The 12,142-nt window shown below is 47.6% G+C and overlaps 1 protein-coding gene across 2 annotated transcripts in view; it reads right to left on the bottom strand.

The window, feature by feature from the left end:
• Positions 1 to 12,142, bottom strand: part of VCL (vinculin) — a 304,948-nt gene that overhangs the window by 199,820 nt on the left and 92,986 nt on the right. The window lies entirely within an intron of this gene.

Here is a 12,142-nt window from a genome sequence, read left to right as displayed (position 1 = left end):
TACGGTTTACTGGAGGAATAATCCATAACTTTTAGCTAGAAGGCTTGTGTGGTACACAGGTGGTTAAAAGGCAGCTGTCAATAAATGTTTATTCTTAGTCCACAAGAAGTCATTTTCTGTCTAAGCCACCCTCTCACGGGTAATAATAGTAAACGACGTACGGATATTAAAAAGAAGAAAATGAGATATAAAAAACTGTCCAAGACTCGTCAGGCATGCCCACACTCCGCTGCCCAAGGTCTTCAGCCCAACGAAGCAGTTGTAACATTCCTAGAGTATGGACAGTGTATGCCTGTACAACTGCAGCGTGGGTGCAAGAAGGCAGCAAGAACAGCGAAGATAACAAAATAAATGTTTTTATTTTAGATACAGTTACAGCAGCCCACAGAGTAGCGTCTTCGTCCTATGCCTTCAGATGCGATCGGGACCCACAGGTCGAGGAAAGCCACGAGCACGCCATTTCAAAGAACATGTTACCAAGCTACCCAAAGAGCAGTGCTTAATTTGTGCTTGTTGTTTCCGGTGCTGAGCACCGGCACTTATTTGTGAGGGCCGGGGCTTATTCTTATGCCTCAAGCATTTGCTGCGAGCAAAAGACACATATGGGAAAGACGTAAGAAGGAAAAACTAAAAAGCGTCATAAAGGGAGAAAGTAGAAAGTTGCAGGATGAGCTGAAGGGACAGGGGTGGCCGTAAATGTATTGAAGAGGCCCGAGATGGCTTCAGGATTATGCTGCCTCAGTATTCAATGCTGGCAGATTTAATTACAGCAGCCTCGTGTTTAAGAGAAGGGCTTTGAGCACCGGCACCTCTTGATTTACAAATTAAGCACTGCCAAAGAGTAATTTAAAAAACAACAATTCTATACGCGCATACCTGGTGTTAAGTGGAAACTTACCGCCAAGTATGATTTGCTATAACGATTTATGTGCAAACGCCCTATCCGTCGCTCACTCCTTTCACCGCAAGCGCCACAGTAGGTGTCGCGACTGTGACCCTCAAGCAGGACACCCACATTACCCATTCAGAACACAGACACACACTTCCATCCATGACACTTCCGTAAAGCTACCGGTGCCCTCCAAAAAGTGATTCCGTGGCTCACTGGGTTAGAACGCGCTATAGAAATGCAATCAACATACACCTCTATATCGATCGGCCCAGGATAATGTATGTTAAAAGGGACAATCTTGGAGTCACTGTTAGAAACCGGAAACTTTCGGAAACTGTTCCAGACAAAAAAAATCCCCGGCCCTAACTTAAGAGCACGGTAAGACAAGCTGCTCTCATTATGGGTACCCCTCAATGTTGTGAGGCGTGCAACCCTCATTAGTGACGGAAGAGACCAACAGAAATGTAAAATACAAGACTTCTGTCAAAGACACGGGCGCCGCTGGGTGTGCACTTGATCAGGCATCTTCGAGACCGGAAAGGGTCGTCCGCAACAGCTGTGGAGCATCTGTCACAATACGGCGACACATTCTCAGAGAGGGTCACGACGAGGGCCAGACTGGGAACTCCAAGCTGCCCAGGCAAATGTAGTCACACCAGCCCCGGTGCAATGCATAGCTAGCGAGCGCAGCAAGCGAGATTCACCACTGCAAGAGGGGTGAGGGGTTGGGGGTTCACCCACTCCCATAAAAATGGTTACAAAAATGGCAACACTGGTGAATTCTACAACTAATTTTTCATTCTATATTCAATTGTATTAGCTTTTATAGCACCATAAATGATCACGATGGGGAGCAGCTGGATACAACAATGCTTGTTGGGGCCCTTCAATGATTCCCTCATCGCCCTCCAACAGAACTCATCTCTCCATAGCCCCTCTCTCACATCTATTTCATTTGCATTACAGCACCTCTCATACCTGTGTAGGATGTCAGAACACTTTACATCACACACCTACATCATACGTGTGTAAATCAGTGTATACGAAATGTGACTTAAGACAAAAGGGAATACCAGGTTTAGGATTTACATATTATCCATACATTTTTTTTACAAGTGTTTGGTCTGGAGAAGCACAAACTCAGGATACAAAATCAAACACGGTAGTTGTGGTTGGATTTACTAATAAGAATGTATTTCTACCCAAACCAGCCCCTTTTATCAACATTAGGATAATGAAAAAATGGGGGAAAAAACATACCTTTCAAACCTGTACCATGCAGTTTGCAGGCAGGCAGTTCCTAGCTCACTGTGCTATAGTATGATAAGCTTTCAAATGCAAGTTACAGAAGCATCTTTCTGATAAAAGCATTACCCCACTGAGCTATGCACAGTAAATACAGTTGTGTGATCTCCATGGTACACATTCTTTTCAGCAGGCATATTAACCCACTGTGTCACTTTTGATTAGTCAAAACTGACAATGGACAAAACTGCAGTCTCTCTTCAGCAGGAAGACTACTTGCCAGAGATATGAACCATGACACTTTTATTGTTGCCTGAAAACTGATGGATATAGGAAGAGAGTGAGTGATTATGCTTGCCAGGCATGTCTGTTTTCTTACTGAAAGCTGATATTATAGCACTACTGCAAAATCGACACCCAGTGACACAACCACCTCCCCACTCCTCCAGCCTCCCGGGGAAACGCTTGATGCATGGTACAGCCAGTATGACCTTGGTCACGACATCACCACAGATTCCAGCAGAAGCTGGAGGCAAATCAATCAATCAATCAAAGGCATTTGTATAGCGCACTGCTCACCCGGAGGGTCTCAAGGCGCTGGGGGGGGGGGAAACGCTACTGCTCGAACAGCCAGGTCTTGAGTTGCTTCCTGAAGGCGAGATGGTCTTGCGTTGTCCGGAGGTGGATGGGGAGGGAGTTCCATGTCTTGGCTGCCAGGTAGGAGAAGGATCTTCCTCCGGCGGTGGCTCTGCGGATGCGGGGGACGGTGGCGAGAGCGAGGCTGGCGGAGCGGAGCTGGCGGGTGGGCTTGTGGAAGGTCAGGCGGCTGTTGAGGAACTTGGGGCCCAGGTCGTGGAGGGCCTTGTGTGCGTGGGTGAGGAGTCGGAACGTGATTCTTTTGTTGACGGGGAGCCAGTGCAGGTCTCTCAGGTGTTCAGAGATGTGGCTGTGTCGGGGGATGTCCAGGATGAGTCGTGCTGAGGCGTTCTGGATCCGTTGGAGTTTCTTCTGGAGTTTGGCGGCGGTGCCGGCGTAGAGGGCGTTCCCGTAGTCCAGCCGACTGGTGACGAGGGCCTGGGTGACCGTCTTCCTGGTCTCGGTGGGGATCCACCGGAAGATCTTTCGAAGCATGCGTAGGGTGTTGAAGCATGAAGATGAGACGGCGTTGACTTGTCTGGTCATCGAGAGGGAGGAGTCCAGGATGAAGCCTAGGTTGCGAGCGTGGTCCGTTGGCTTGGGGGTGGCTCCCAGGGCGGGGGGCCACCAGGAGTCGTCCCAGGCGGATGGTGATGATCCCAGGATGAGGACCTCCGTCTTGTCTGAGTTCAGTTTCAGGCGGCTGTTCTTCATCCATTCGGCGACGTCTTTCATCCCTTCGTGTAGGCTGGCTCTGGCGGCGTCCGGGTCGCTGGTGAGGGAGAGGATCAGCTGGGTGTCGTCGGCGTAGGTGATGATCTTGAGGTTGTGTTGACGTGCGATGGTTGCGAGGGGGCTCATATAGACGTTGAAGAGGGTGGGGCTGAGCGATGACCCTTGTGGAACTCCGCAGATGACTTCGGTGGCCGCTGACCGGAACGGTGGGAGGCGGACTCTCTGGGTTCTTCCGGCGAGGAATGAGGCGATCCACTCCAGGGCCTTCCCCTGGATGCCGGTGTTGTTCAGGCGCTGTACCAGGGTGCGGTGGCAGACAGTGTCGAACGCTGCGGAGAGGTCCAGGAGGATGAGGGCCGCAGTTTCCCCATTGTCCATTAGGGATCTGATGTCGTCTGTGGCTGCGATGAGGGCGGTCTCCGTGCTGTGGTTGGCTCGGAAGCCGGATTGCGAGTGGTCGAGGGATCCGTTGGTCTCGAGGAAGGCAGCTAGCTGTCTGTTGACGGTCTTCTCGATGACTTTGGCAGGAAACGGGAGGAGCGAGATGGGGCGGTAGTTCTTGAGGTCGGAGGGGTCTGCAGTTGGTTTCTTCAGCAGGGCACTGATCTCGGCGTGTTTCCAGCACTCCGGGAAGGTGGCGGTGTTGAAGGAGGCGTTGACGATGTCACGGAGGTGGGGTGCGATGATGTGGTCAGCCGTGTTGAAGATGTGGTGTGGGCAGGGGTCCGTAGGGGATCCGGAGTGGATGGTGTTCATTGTGCGTGTTGTGTCTTCGGTGCTGACTGGGGTCCAGGTGCGGAGGGTGGCGGTGGGGGGCATCGGTTCGGTGGTGGGGTTTGTGGTTGGTGGGCCGAAGCTGTTGTGAATGTTGGCGATCTTGTTGTGGAAGAAGGCTGCGAGGGAGTCGCAGAGGTCTTGCGAGGGAGTGATGTCATTGTTTCCGGCGTCGGGGTTGGAGAGCTCTTTGACGATGCTGAAGAGTTCCTTGCTGTTGTGGGTGTTGTTGTCCAGTCGTTCCTTGAAGGCTGTCTTCTTTGTGGCGCGGATCAGTTGGTGGTGTTTGCGGGTGGCGTGTTTGAGGGCCGTCATGTTGTCTGTGGTCTGGTTGGTGCGCCAGGTGTTCTCCAGGGAGCGGCAGTTCTTCTTGGAGGTGATGAGCTCGTCGGTGAACCAGGAGGCTTTCTTGCTGCTGCGTCTGCTGGGGGGGTTCTTCTTCAGTGGTGCGAGGGCGTCTGCGCAGTTGGTGATCCACTGTGTGAGGTTGTTGGCGGCTTCGTTGGGGTCCGTTGAGCTGGTGGGGGGGTTCTGGCTGAGGAAGGTGGTGAGCTGGTCGCCGGTGATCTTGTTCCAGCTCCTGCGGGGGGTTTGTTGAGGGTGGTGGTGGGTCGTCGTTTTACTGAAGCTGAAGTGGACGCAGCTGTGGTCAGTCCACTGGAGATTGGTGGAGTGGCTGAAGGTGACATATTTGCTGGATGAGAAGACTGGGTCAAGCGTGTGGCCGGCGTGGTGGGTAGGGGTGGTTACCAGTTGCTTGAGTCCGAGGTTGGCCAGGTTGTCCAGTAGAGCAGTGGTGTTGCGGTCCTTGTCGTCCTCCAGGTGGAAGTTGAGGTCCCCCAGGAGGATGTAGTCGGTGGAATTGATGGCGTGGGGGCTGACGAAGTCTGTGATGTCTTCGCTGAACTGTGTGCGTGGTCCCGGTGGTCTGTAGATGAGGGTGCCTCTGAGCGTGGTCTTGGGGTTGGTGTGTATCTGGAAGTGGAGGTGTTCGGCGGAGGTGAAGGTGTCATCAGAGTTGGTCGTGATGCGGATGGTGTTCTTGTGGATGATGGCGATGCCTCCTCCTGTCTGGTTGACGCGGTCCCTCCTGGTGATTTTGTAGCCTTCTGGGACGGCGATGGCGACGTCGGGTGCTGAGGAGGCGTTCATCCAGGTTTCTGTCAGGAAGGCGATGTCTGGTGCTGTCGAGTCGAGGAGGTTCCAGAGTTCGACGGCATGCCTGTGAACGGAGCGGGTGTTGAGCAGGATGCACCTCAGGTGTTTGTTGCTGGGGCTCGGTTTAGTAGGTGCAGTGTTGGGTCGTAGGCTGGTGAAGCGGCAGGTCAGGCAGGTGAAGGGTCCGTGGGTGCGTCTCGGGGTGGCTCGGTAGCAGGCGGTGTTTCGGCCGGCGTTGAGTGCGTGGAGGGTTCTGGCATCGTAGCTGTGCAGGGTGTGCTGGCGAGGGCGAGGACCAGGGGGTCTGGCGCTGGGCGCGGTCCAGGCACAGACGGGCGCAGACGGGCTTACCTTTGGCGCACCTTCGGCGCTCAGTCGGAGCTCCCGCTGCGCGCGTCCGCTGCGCGGTCGCTCTGGGGGCGTCATAAGTAAGGAGCCGGGAGGGAGGAGCAGCTGGGTGGCGGGAGCGGTCCGGCGAATGGAATCACAGGGGGGCGGGGCCGCAGGGAGGCAGCGGCGGGAAATCCCAGGAGCAGCGAGCGAGCGAAGGAATCTGCAGGCAGGAGGCGGCAAAGGCAGGCAAACAAGGCAAACAAGGCTTTGTCGCTGACATCCAACACTTTGAGACTTCAGTGGCAGGAAATCATCAACTGCCTGTCCCTGGTCTCTTCAAACATGCCACACAAGCCTCAATTTAAGGAAAGACTGGTGGAATTATGTGATTTTGAAATCGCTGCGTCTTCCGTATAATTAGTGATTCGCTGCATTTGCCACATAAACCACCATCTACTGCATAATCTGCATATTTGAACAAAAAAACTGTTTCGAGATCAAACGGATCAAAACTTCGAAAAAAAACATGGTAACATGTTGCCATATAAGTGGAAGGCCCTTCCGAATGTTGAATGGTCACCATTCTATTGCATATTGATGTATTTTGGTATTAATTTGGTAATGAGGTAAAACCTTTGCTCAGACAATGATGATGTTTATAATGACAAAATAATCAAGTAATACTACCATAAAATATTCTGCATTATGCCACATATTTTGCCTTTTCTTGATGCTTAATTTAGTCATCACTGCCACAAAATTCAGTCCTCCACTGCTGCATAATTCCAGGTGCCATAAAACAGAGCATACTCCAGGACACTGCTATGTTGTGTAATAGAGATTGGTAGAACGATTTGGTCATATGCGTGTGTTAGTGGTGTTTGGTGCATGTAGGCTGGATGGAGATCCTTACCAATCAGAATACATGCCATCAGACATGAATGGTACTTGCACAGCCAGCTTGAAAGCATGTACTGAAAGTTAGGTAGCTTGTTGGGAATCCACAGGATAACTCTAAATGGAGTTGTTACATGGTTATTTGGTTCAGTCTGTGATGTGATACTGTGGAATCCTATATTGATTTACAGAGAGTAGAGTACTCAGTGAGGGCCAAATGCATGGTATCGCTGGGCGGTGTTGGATGTATGTGCATTTTTAACTCTCATATGCTCTGGTGGAATTTTGTTCATGTTCCTTTGTAGGAAACCAATGACAAGTCAAGAAGCCGGATCTCTTTATTAGGACAAGTTATGATGAAGGTAATACACCTGGCTTACTTAATGCAAAAAGCATATGTTAAAGCCAAGATGCCTTCAAGGGTAGATTGTCATTACAATGTGTACTTTGCAGATGGGTATTTTGTCACAAGGAATCTCACAGATTAAGATAGTAGATAAGGGTTTTTGGTGTTGATTACTGCCTATGACAAACCCTCGGGGAAGAGGATTTTCTACTTTGAGAATCCTTAATATACTGTTTTGGAAAGACCAGGGTATTAGTTTGCCAACTGTAATGTTGCACATATTTGTAATTTTATGTCTGTATACTGAGAGTTGCCTTATGTGAAAGCTTAAGAGGCATACAAACAGGCCTGAGGTGGTTATGGTGATAAGCTAATAATAAAGGCTATAAGCCAGACTGCTTCTTTGGAATAACATTATGTCAGATGCCATTGGTCTGATATGTATATTACGGAAAGTTTCAACACAGGTAGTAAGCCTGACTAATTTATTGTGAAAAGCATTTGTTAAGCCCAATAGGTCTTAAAGAGTGGATTCTCATTAGACTCTGTTAAATACCATAGACCGATATTTTTTTTTATTTTTTATTTTTTACAAGGGGTGTCATGTTGGCTCCCGTTACACTTATGAGACTGCTGGATTCGGGCGGCAGGACCACCAGGTTGTTGGGAGCCAAGTCCAATTCCACACCGTGTGACAACTGCTGCCCTAGTCCTTCTGGCCAGATAGCAGTCCCTCACCAGCACCTGAAAGTGGCAGAGATTGGTGGCAGACGTACACATGACATTCTGCTTTCCCCGGAAAATTGTGGTGCAACAGATCTGTCTTTTCACTCAGTAATATTCATCTCACACATGCAAAGACAAACAGAAATCGGTTCAATTTATTTTAATGAAACAACTGTGTTCTAAATAAAATAGCACAGACTGCAATGATAAACCATAATAGCAATGCGGTGACAATGAAAGTGAAACATAAGAAAGTGAAACACCATAGTGTCAGAATGCTGTGTTTTAGAATTCCTACCTTTGTCACTAAGGTACTACTACAGCACAGCAGTGTTAGCCCTAATCCGCCTTTCAGGTTCCCTAGGAAGACACCACCCACCATACCTGGATATGGTAGTATCGAAGAGGGCTGTTGATCTACCAAGAGTCCTCTCTCATGCAGGTGGAAAAGACATCAAGTCTCAGCAGACAGCTGTAGTGAAGTGACAGCAGGCAGTGCCAATTTTCTGACTGGAACTCTCTCTCCAACGTATAAGGGGCAGAGGGATGTTTTATAATAAAATCGCTGTGTTCTGAGAAAACTGTCCTAACGTAAGAACACGTATGTTTCCTATGAAGTGGCAAAGATTGTAGTGTTTCTACTTTGTACTGACAACAATATCGAGCACAGCCTTGAGCAGGGCACAGAACGAGAATGTTCTTCTAAAAAGAATGAAAACTGTGCCTAGCCTAAAAGTGTTTTCAGATAAAGGAAAATAATACATCACAGTAGAACGAAGCTTATGCTCAGAAATTAAAATGAATTATTAATAGGCTAAAGAGCATAAGCAGCAGGCCTATTGCTAAAATAACGTGCCCATAAAAGTCCACTAAAATTACCTCACAACACCTCCCCCCGTGTTGGTTCAAAGGGTAGAGGAAAACCAAATCAATACTCTATTAAAAAAAAACTAAAATATGTAAATGTCCAAGTCGACAAACTTTGCATACTAAAGCAGGCCAAATTAAAGCAGACTATTTTGTAGTTAAGTGCTGAATATCATATATAGAAGTCATAGTCATTTTGAAAAGTGACAATTATATCTAGGGCAATTGAATCAAAAATGTTCCCACTTCAGCAGATGTTAATGTAATCAAATCGGTGCCAAAGAAAACCAAAGAGCACTTGTGCTCCAAGACCTCAGCAGCAGAATTCCATGTAGTGCCAGATGCTGAAGTGCCTCGAGCCACTTGATCCACAAAGGGCAGCTAATAGGAGGCTTCTTGTAGCAAAAGCACCCTCAACACGCATGTCTGGTAATAAGCCCTCATCGAGAACATCAACTGATCAGTGTCTAGTGAAAGTAAGCATTGTGTTAAAGACATAGTTGTAATGCACATTTAAAGAGGCACCAAAGGCAACGAAATATGGGCTGCAGCAGTCCAGTACCAGTCTAAATGAGAGAGACCAGTTGAACTCCAGTTCCTCCTGGAGTGGTATTCTGAAGTATTGTATCATGCAATCACAACACAGTTGCGCTGGTAGAAGCGCCATCAGTCTTCCTTGTTGAGATGGTTCAGCCATTGAGAATGAACAACAGCAAAAGCAAATTGTCATCTATTAAGTCCCCCCACAAAATGCCTGAAAATATTAAGTTTATGGCTGAAGGTATATTGCCAAATATAAATAAAAAGGTGCTGCTGAACCCAGAACTAACAACCTTAAAGAATCGTACAATCCCAACAGTATTGGAGGCATTAAAAATTCTTCTCAGAAGCTCACCAAAGTGTTTCAGAAAGTTTGAATTTAAAAGGGACTGTATTGCCGCAGATGACCTTGCTACTTGAAGCGTGTAGGTCTCACGGGCAGATATCAGCACTACATTTTTCTGAAACAATAGAGCTTTTAGTCTGCCCAGATTGTCAACATTTACATTAGAAGTAGCAATAAGAGGACAGATGACTGTTACTTTCATCTGTTGCATAGCAGGAAAAATGAGAATAGCTCCCCAAGTGACAATTTGGGAGAACAAAACTACATAGGAAATTCCGTGTCGCATTCCACAGCAGCTCTCACTGTTTAGAAATACATAACTTCCATTTGAGAGCACCTGGAACTCTGGTCGAATGAAGGGGACCAGAAATCCCTTAAGACAGTGGTTCCCAACCTTTTGACTTCTGTGGACCCCCACTTTATTACTGGAACCCGGGGACCCCCACTGAATCATTATTGGAATCTGGGGACCCCCCCACTGAGTCATTATTGAAAGCTGGGGACCTAATCTGTTAATATTATTTAATTTTCCAAGCAGTCCCGGACCCCCTGAGGCGGCTTTGCGGACCCCCAGGGGTCCCCGGACCACAGGTTGGAAACCACTGCCTTAAGATAACATGCCAAATTTGCTGCAGAAGCGTTACAAACTCTGTGAAGGAAAGCTATTTATAAACCATCTAATGGCTCACAGAAGTCTCGCATTTGCGGCCGCTAAAAAAGACCTCTTTCATGCCATCGAAACAATTGCATGAAAAGGGTAGCTCCCACACCTCATGAATGTAACTATCTACTCGCCATTCATATCTGCCTACAGGAAAGTGTTTCAAGCAGGATGTGAACTGAAGTGTTGAAATAAGAAGATTAGTAACCCTATGAATTAGCCAGACTGCAGATGGTATTTCAACCACAGTTAAAAAGGCAACTTTTCAAAAGTTTCAATGTTCAGCATAATATAAGTAGCTTCTTTCTTAGCCGTTATTTGCTGTTGTCTCATCAAGTTAAATGCAGCAAACAGGTCCTTACCCAGACCTAATGCCATGGAACACAACAATTTTTCAATGTCTGTAGAGTCCAAACTAACTGCATAATTGACCTTAGTTGACTCTGTCCATGTTGTAAAGATGACATGTCAGTTTGCATACGGTCAACTGCAGAAGAAATTAGGTTATTATGAGTGTATATGCGGTCAGACAAGGTGTTAATCCCATTTTTAACAACGGCTAATGCTCTCTGTAAATTTGGTTGATCTATCAGCTTACGTGATATTGACAATGGTGTCGCAGAAGAAGTGGATAAGTCAAAAGAGGAATCATCTTGATCAGCAAAATACCTAGAAGCAGTTACGGCAAAAGCTGGAGCTGTGTTAGGAAGAGGAAAACTAACAGAAGCCTCCTTCGGAGGTTCGTAGTAAACGATGCCATCCGTTTGAGTTGCATTTGAGTAATAGTGCTCATTACCTTGGCCATTTATTGTTGAAGATCTAGATAGTGGCACTAATGAAAGATCATTTTCCACCCTCCCCAAGCTCGAGGAAGTGTCCGCATTGCTGCTTAAAAACTGTAGTGGAATATCCTAGTCTGTAATGAGAGGGAATGGGGAACTACCCAGGAGTCCACTAGGTCTGATGTGGAGGATCAGTCATATGGCGTAGCTTGACATTATCAATGAAGACAAAGTGATTTTCTTTTGATCCAGGCAGTGCGGTAGAGTAACAGTTCTAGTACTGTGTATTCCCAGGACTGAAACCGGTGTGCGATATAATGGACCAAACTCCTTTTTCACAGCAATCTTTTCTTGTACTAGAGATCCAACTTTCAGAATCCAGCCAGTAGATGTTATTAGTGCATCCCTTGGTTCCAAGGATTTGGTGCAGGCACAAGCGTTTTCAGGACAGAACTGTTGTAATTCCTGCAAGACAGTGACACGTTCATCTATGTCAAAAGGTGTGTATACCGCTTCCGCACCAGAGCCATCAAGATCTGGAACATTCAGTTGTGTCCCAAACAGCACCTCATATTAAGTGCGCCCTCCCAAGGACATTCTGGGAAGATTATTAAGTGCTTTATGGACTTCATACAGGTGACCAAGTCAACTACGACCCGCGCCTAATAGTCTCACTGTTAAGGATTGCTTTAAGTCTCAATTTTTCCGCTCCACTACTACTGTTACCCTATGGATGGTAGGGGGACGAGAAATGTAGTTGGATCCCCTAACGAAACCATGGTATCCCTGAATGCCCTTGAGGCGAAATTGAGGCCCTGGCCAAGTGGAAAGCCGCAACTGCATCTGTACTGATAAAGATTTGCAAACCTTTAATAACAGTGCAAGCATCAGCTCATCTTTGTGGACAAACCCATAGAAATCTGGAGCATGAGTTGACAGCAACTAGAATCTATTTGTATGCACCATTAGGTGTCAGGGGATTACAATGGTCCAGGTACACACATGGATATACTATTTTGTCTGTTTGTTTTGATACTAACGAGACTGCTGGATTCGGGCAGCAGCACCACCAGGTTGTGGGAAGCAGAGTCCAATTCAACACCATGTGACAACTGTCAGCCTAACACTTCCGGCCAGTTAGCAGTACCTTGCCAGCACCTGAAAGTGGCAGTGATTTGATGCAGTTGTGCGCATGGCATTCTGA

The sequence above is a fragment of the Pleurodeles waltl genome, chromosome 6 (genome assembly GCF_031143425.1).
Source record: "Pleurodeles waltl isolate 20211129_DDA chromosome 6, aPleWal1.hap1.20221129, whole genome shotgun sequence".
Taxonomy (NCBI): Eukaryota; Metazoa; Chordata; class Amphibia; order Caudata; family Salamandridae; genus Pleurodeles; species Pleurodeles waltl.
Note: the sequence above shows the minus strand (reverse complement) of the source record. Positions and strands in the feature narration are given on the sequence as shown.